Source organism: Ascidiella aspersa, chromosome 8 (assembly GCF_963924565.1).
Source record: "Ascidiella aspersa chromosome 8, kaAscAspe10.2, whole genome shotgun sequence".
Lineage (NCBI taxonomy): Eukaryota > Metazoa > Chordata > Ascidiacea > Phlebobranchia > Ascidiidae > Ascidiella > Ascidiella aspersa.
The window spans coordinates 20,521,375-20,528,562 of record NC_139454.1 but is presented as its reverse complement, the minus strand read 5'-3'; the positions used below and the strand labels follow the sequence as shown (position 1 = coordinate 20,528,562).

Genomic DNA, 7,188 nt, shown 5'->3' with positions numbered 1-7,188 from the left:
AGAGATCGAACTCACGTACCAAATATAAACTTCCTGACTCTATCCCTTCTACCTTGATTTACAACATGATTCGTGACAGAAAATTATAAAATGTTAAGCTCCGTGCGAGCAACCGAATATTTTTACCGAAACAGAAATTAGATTGTTAATTGTCATACGTTTTAATTTATTTATTTTATTCAAACACTGAACAGGTTTATCTAATCTAAATTTGCAATATTTCAATTTCAGAACCGAAGTTTGTCAAATAAATTTATTCTCACAACGAACGATCAAAATAATTGCGTAAAATCGCAAATGTCAAAACAATAATACAGGGCATATTATACAAAGAGTATAAACTTGTCAAAAAGTCATTACAAAAATTTGCTTTAAAAACAACAAAATCAGAACATGATTCCACACGCTATATCCATGGCGGATATCGTCAATGCATGGATCAGAAAATTTCATTTTTTTATCCATGAAGCTTTGCTTGTAATATTGCTAATATTACATTCGTTAAAGTGAGCAAATAAGTCAAAAAGTATAAAGCTAGTTTGAAAACAATGTTGTTTCCTGTCAAATTTGATCACCGCCTAGCCGCGGTGAAAGTGTCAAAAGAAAATATAAACATTGTGAACGAAAAATAAAACCTATTATATTCAACAAATAGCCAACAGATATGCTGCAATGAATATCGTCGATATGGAAAGATTACGCAACTATAATGTCGCAGTCGAACAACAAATGTGTTTGGTTTGATTGTGAAGCAATCATCGTCACAAATACAGAATATCAAATTAATATTCTCGTCAATTCGTAAAACGCTTGATGAGCATTTTGTGTCATAGTTTAAGCGATATGTACAAATATCTATACAATATATACATTAGCAAATATTTATATAAATGCGACGATCTTCTTTTTGATCGTGGTCTGGCAGGAAACACCGTAAAATTGACTTCCGGTGTGGATTTCTAGTTGATTGCAGCAATCATTTGATTCATTATTCTGCATCTGTAAGTAAAAATAACTATTTAAAATTTGTAAACTAAAACAGCAATTAATTATTATACTGTAATAATTTAACTATTTGATTTTTTAAATGAAAAGAAATGTAAAATATTAAACAAACCTCGTCAAATTCGCATGATGATGAGTTGTCACTTTGGTGGAGTGAACATCAATATAAAGCAGGATGCTCACTCCATTAGAAGGTTGTCTTCGAAAATTCTAATCACTAATGCATTAAGTGATTCCTTCTGGATTGAACAAAGGCTTTTTTGCCTTGTGTTCCATCTTGGTTTTCTTGTCAGTTGCTTGCTGGTGGTTGAACGAAAGTCGAATGAAACACAGGACGAATGATCCAGTATTTATAGGAGAGTTAAACCAAAGAACAGAACTTTACACGACCAAGAAAACCAGCTTCCAACGCTTTCCCACTGGCTCTATACGTCTGTCGGTATCAGTTACATGTTGTGATTGATTGTTTGTGAGCAAGCCACGCGCCAAACGTCGTCATTTAAAGACTGGAAAGGCGCAGAAGCTCTTTCCCTGCAAAATGAATAGGATCGTGGATTGGATTTCATGTTGCTGTGCTGGAGGTTGGTCGTAATAATCACGAACCCTTAGATAATGTTGTATGACACAGCCTGGTGGAAAAATTTTATTCACAATAAAAATTTAATATAAGCAAATAAAATTGATCTGACAATGCAGAAATCACAGGCTTATGCGTGCCCTATTAGTTTGGACTGATCCTGTTTTTAGGGCTTAATCCCGACGTCCCGGTCGGTCAACCAAAACGTTCTCTTTAGCATTTGAATAGGCAACAATTGCCGAAACTATACATTATAGCATGTTTTTAATCAACCTTGGTAAATAATAATCAATTATGATGCATTTTCTTACGTCATTCTGAGAAGTATGATTGAAGTTGTTACGTCATTGCACTGTGTAATTTTTCCTTTTTTATAGTAACGGTGGTCGATTGATTTATTTTTAGTTTCTTCAGTAAAAGCATGCCAGTAGGAATTGGTGTTGACCGTGCATTATATAAGTTTAGCTAATCTAACTTTGTCTGGATAAAATCAATTTTACTCGTCGAGTTTGTCTTGTGTAAACAATACGTCGTGGCCCGGTAGTTGGATTTTAACTCAAAAAATAAAGCAAATTTTATCGCGATTCGCGCAAAAAATCCTATTACAAAAGAACTTTTAATTCGGCGCAAATACCTTAAATGTTTTTCATTATGATATTTTATATATCATTAAAATACAAACTAAAACACTGGGTCCACATCCGTTGAATACCTAAATTATCGTAAGCCAATGCAACCATCCATTAAACGTGATGCTCTAATTTGTTACATCCTGGCCAATTATAAATAATACTGGATATACCACAAGAGATCGAACTCACGTACCAAGTATAAACTTCCTGACTGTATTCCTTCTACCTTGATTTACAACATGATTCGTGACAGAAAATTATAAAATGTTAAGCTCCGTGCGAGCAACCGAATATTTTTACCGAAGCAGAAATTAGCTTGTTAATTGTCATACGTTTGAATTTATTTTTTTATTCAAACACTGAACAGGTTTTTCTAATCTGAGTTTGCAATATTTCAATTTCATAACCGAAGTTTGTCAAATAAATGTATTCTCACTACGAACGATCAAAATAATTGCGTAAAATCGCAAATGTCAAAACACTAATACAAGGCATATTATACAAAGAGTATAAAGTTGTCAAAAAGTCATTACAAAAATTTGCGTTAAAAACAATAAAATAAGAACATGATTACACACGCTATATCCATGGTGGATATCGTCAATGCATGGATTAGAAAATGTCATTTTTTTATCCATGAAACTTTGCTTATAATATTGCTAATATTACATTCGTTAAAGTGAGCAAATAAGTCAAAAAGCATAAAGCTAGTTTGAAAACAATGTTGTTTCCTGTCAAATTTGATCACCGCTTAGCTGCAGTGAAAGTGTCAAAAGAAAATATAAACATTGTGAACGAAAAATAAAACCTATTATATTAAACAAATAGTCAACAGATATGCTGCAATGAATATTGTCGATATGGAAAGATTACGCAACTATAATGTCGCAGTCGAACAACATATGTGTTTGGTTTGATTGTGAAGCAATCATCGTCACAAATACAGAATATCAAATTAATATTCTCGTCAATTCGTAAAACGCTTGATGAGCATTTTGTGTCATAATTTAAGCAATATGTACAAATATCTATACAATATATACATTAACAAATGTTTATATGAATGTGACGATCTTCTGTTTGATCGTGGTCTGGAAGGAAACTCGATAAAATGGTCTTGCGGTGTGAATTTCTAGCTGATTGCAGCAATCACTTGATTTTTTATTCTGCATCTGTAAGTAAAAATAACTATTTAAAATTTGTAAACTAAAACAGTAATTGATTATTATACTGTAATAATTTAACTATTTGATTTTTTAAATGAAAAGAAATGTAAAATGTTAAACAAACCTCGTCAAATTCGCATTGATGATGAGTTGTCACTTTGGTGGAGTGAACATCAATATAAAGCAGGATGCTCACTCCATTAGAAGGTTGTCTTCGAAAATTCTAATCACTTATGCATTAAGTGATTCCTTCTGGATTGAACAAAGGCTTTTTCGCCTTGCGCTCCATCGTGGTTTTCTTGTCAGTTGCTTGCTGGTGCTTAAACGAAAGTCGAATGAAACACAGGACAAATGATCTAGTATTTATAGGAGAGTTAAACCAAAGAACAGAACTGTACACAACCAAGAAAACCAGCTTCCAACGCTTTCCCACTGGCTCTATACGTCTGTTGGTATCAGTTACATGTTGTGATTGATTGTTTGTGAGCAAGCCACGCGTCAAACGTCGTCAATTAAAGACTGGAAAGGCGCCGAAGCGCTTTCCCTGCAAAATGAATAGGATGGTGAATTGGATTTCATGTTGCTGTGCTGGAGGTGGGTCGTAATAATCACGAACCCTTAGAAAATATTGTATGACGCAGCCTGGTGGAAAATTTTATTCACAATAAAAATTTAATATAAGCAAATAAAATTGATTTGACAATGCAGAAATCACAGGCTTATGCGTGCCCTATTAGTTTGGACAGATCCTGTTTTTAGGGCTTAATCCCGGCGTCCCGGTCGGTCAACCAAAGCATTTCTCTTTAGCATTTGAATAGGCAACAATTACCGAAACTATACATTACAGCATGTTTTTAATCAACCTTGGTAAATAATAATTAATCAATTATGATGCATTTTCTTACGTCATTCTGAGAAGTATGATTGAAATTGTTACGTCATTGCAGAGTGTAATTTTTCCGTTTTTATAGTAGCGGTGGTCGATTGATTTTATTTTTAGTTTCTTCAGCAAAAGCATGCCAGTAGGCATTGGTGTTGACCGTGCATTATATAAGTTTGGCTAACCTAACTTTGTCTGGATAAAATCAATTTTACTCGTCGAGTTTGTCTTGTGTAAACAATACGTCGTGGCCCGGTAGTTGGATTTTACCTCAAAAAATTAAAGCAAATTTTATCGCGATTCGCGCAAAAAATCCTATTACAAAAGAACTTTTAATTCGGCGCAAATACCTTAAATGTTTTTCATTATGATACTTTATATATCATTAAAACACGAACTAAAACACTGGGTCCACATCCGTTGAATACATAAATTATCGCAAGCCAATGTAACCATCCATTAAACGTGATGCTCTAATTTGTTACATCCTGGCCAATTATAAATAATGCTGGATATACCACAAGAGATCGAACTCACGTACCAAATATAAACTTCCTGACTCTATCCCTTCTACCTTGATTTACAACATGATTCGTGACAGAAAATTATAAAATGTTAAGCTCCGTGCGAGCAACCGAATATTTTTACCGAAACAGAAATTAGATTGTTAATTGTCATACGTTTTAATTTATTTATTTTATTCAAACACTGAACAGGTTTATCTAATCTAAATTTGCAATATTTCAATTTCAGAACCGAAGTTTGTCAAATAAATTTATTCTCACAACGAACGATCAAAATAATTGCGTAAAATCGCAAATGTCAAAACAATAATACAGGGCATATTATACAAAGAGTATAAACTTGTCAAAAAGTCATTACAAAAATTTGCTTTAAAAACAACAAAATCAGAACATGATTCCACACGCTATATCCATGGCGGATATCGTCAATGCATGGATCAGAAAATTTCATTTTTTTATCCATGAAGCTTTGCTTGTAATATTGCTAATATTACATTCGTTAAAGTGAGCAAATAAGTCAAAAAGTATAAAGCTAGTTTGAAAACAATGTTGTTTCCTGTCAAATTTGATCACCGCCTAGCCGCGGTGAAAGTGTCAAAAGAAAATATAAACATTGTGAACGAAAAATAAAACCTATTATATTCAACAAATAGCCAACAGATATGCTGCAATGAATATCGTCGATATGGAAAGATTACGCAACTATAATGTCGCAGTCGAACAACAAATGTGTTTGGTTTGATTGTGAAGCAATCATCGTCACAAATACAGAATATCAAATTAATATTCTCGTCAATTCGTAAAACGCTTGATGAGCATTTTGTGTCATAGTTTAAGCGATATGTACAAATATCTATACAATATATACATTAGCAAATATTTATATAAATGCGACGATCTTCTTTTTGATCGTGGTCTGGCAGGAAACACCGTAAAATTGACTTCCGGTGTGGATTTCTAGTTGATTGCAGCAATCATTTGATTCATTATTCTGCATCTGTAAGTAAAAATAACTATTTAAAATTTGTAAACTAAAACAGTAATTAATTATTATACTGTAATAATTTAACTATTTGATTTTTTAAATGAAAAGAAATGTAAAATATTAAACAAACCTCGTCAAATTCGCATGATGATGAGTTGTCACTTTTGTGTAGCGAACATCAATATAAAGTAGGATGCTCACTCCATTAGAATGTTGTCTTCGAAAATTCTAATCACTAATGCATTAAGTGATTCCTTCTGGATTGAACAAAGGCTTTTTCGCCTTGCGCTCCATCGTGGTTTTCTTGTCAGTTACTTGCTGGTACTTGAACGAAAGTCGAATGAAACACAGAACGATCGATCCAGTATTTATAGGAGAGGTAAACCAAATAAAGGAACTTTACACGACCAAGAAAACCAGCTTCCAACGCTTTCCCACTGGCTCTATACGTCTGTCGGTGTCAGTTACATGTTATGATGACTTGTTGTGAGCAAGCCACGCGCCAAACGCGTCTTGCCAACACCGAAAAGACGTCGAAGCGCTTTCCCTGCAAATTGAATAGGATGGTGGATTCGATTTCATGTTGCTGTACTGGAGGCGGTTTGTAATATTTGCGAATCTTTAAAAACGCTTTCATGGCGTGACCCGGTGGAAAAGAGTTTTGAAAGTACCCGTTTAGTTATTTGCTGAAAAGTGTTAACTTACCGAAATGTTAGTTGTTTAGAATGCTTGAAAAATCATATATTTTTACTTACAGAACAAAAAAATTCTGCTTTGCGCCCCAATATTGTCTGACTTTCAGGGTTGTTTGCGGGGAATCTTCTCAGCCTATAAGCGCGACACATACCATTCAGCTGTTAATAATAGTTTTCGCCCCCCTATAATGTTTTGTCACGTTTTCCGTGAATACTTTGCCGGTTTTAAATATGTCATGCAATCGAAATTTTACCTGCCCACATTTACATCATATAACCTGATTAAAAAAATCCTGGATTACTCCCTTGTAAGAGGTAATATTGATGTATAAATTATTATTTGTTCAATTTGCTTTACTTCACTTTACGTTGCGTTGCGTTGCGTTGCGTTGCGTTGCGTTGCGTTGCGTTGCGTTGCGTTGCGTTGTTCGTCTTTCGTTTCTTTTGTTATACCTTTTGAGTTTTCACTCCTAATCACTGATTGTTTTACCGTTCTGTGTTGCCCTAAAGGACATTCCTTTGTTTGCGTTGCAGCAAACTGTGCGAGAGAACGAGGGCATCAATCTCGTTTGGAGCGTGGTGTGTGGTGCACTGGATTCGTTTTGTTTAGCAAGCGAGCTAGCGTACACGCTAACCGCTGTGCTACAGTTTGCGCTCAGTGTTGGCGTTCGCGCCAAACGTTCATACTGAATAATAAATAGCAACGTTTAACTGGAGTGCGGCA

At 34.4% G+C, this 7,188-nt stretch overlaps 2 long non-coding RNA genes across 2 annotated transcripts; both read right to left on the bottom strand.

The window, feature by feature from the left end:
* Positions 1-239: 239 nt before the first annotated feature.
* On the bottom strand, positions 240-1,402 carry LOC146136790 (uncharacterized). The gene is made up of 2 exons (XR_014501595.1): positions 1,118-1,402; positions 240-999 (listed from the first exon to the last, which is right to left on the bottom strand). It is a non-coding gene; the product is annotated as an uncharacterized LOC146136790 (long non-coding RNA).
* A 3,619-nt stretch (positions 1,403-5,021) lies between these two features.
* On the bottom strand, positions 5,022-6,090 carry LOC146136789 (uncharacterized). The gene is made up of 2 exons (XR_014501597.1): positions 5,900-6,090; positions 5,022-5,781 (listed from the first exon to the last, which is right to left on the bottom strand). It is a non-coding gene; the product is annotated as an uncharacterized LOC146136789 (long non-coding RNA).
* Positions 6,091-7,188: the final 1,098 nt, after the last annotated feature.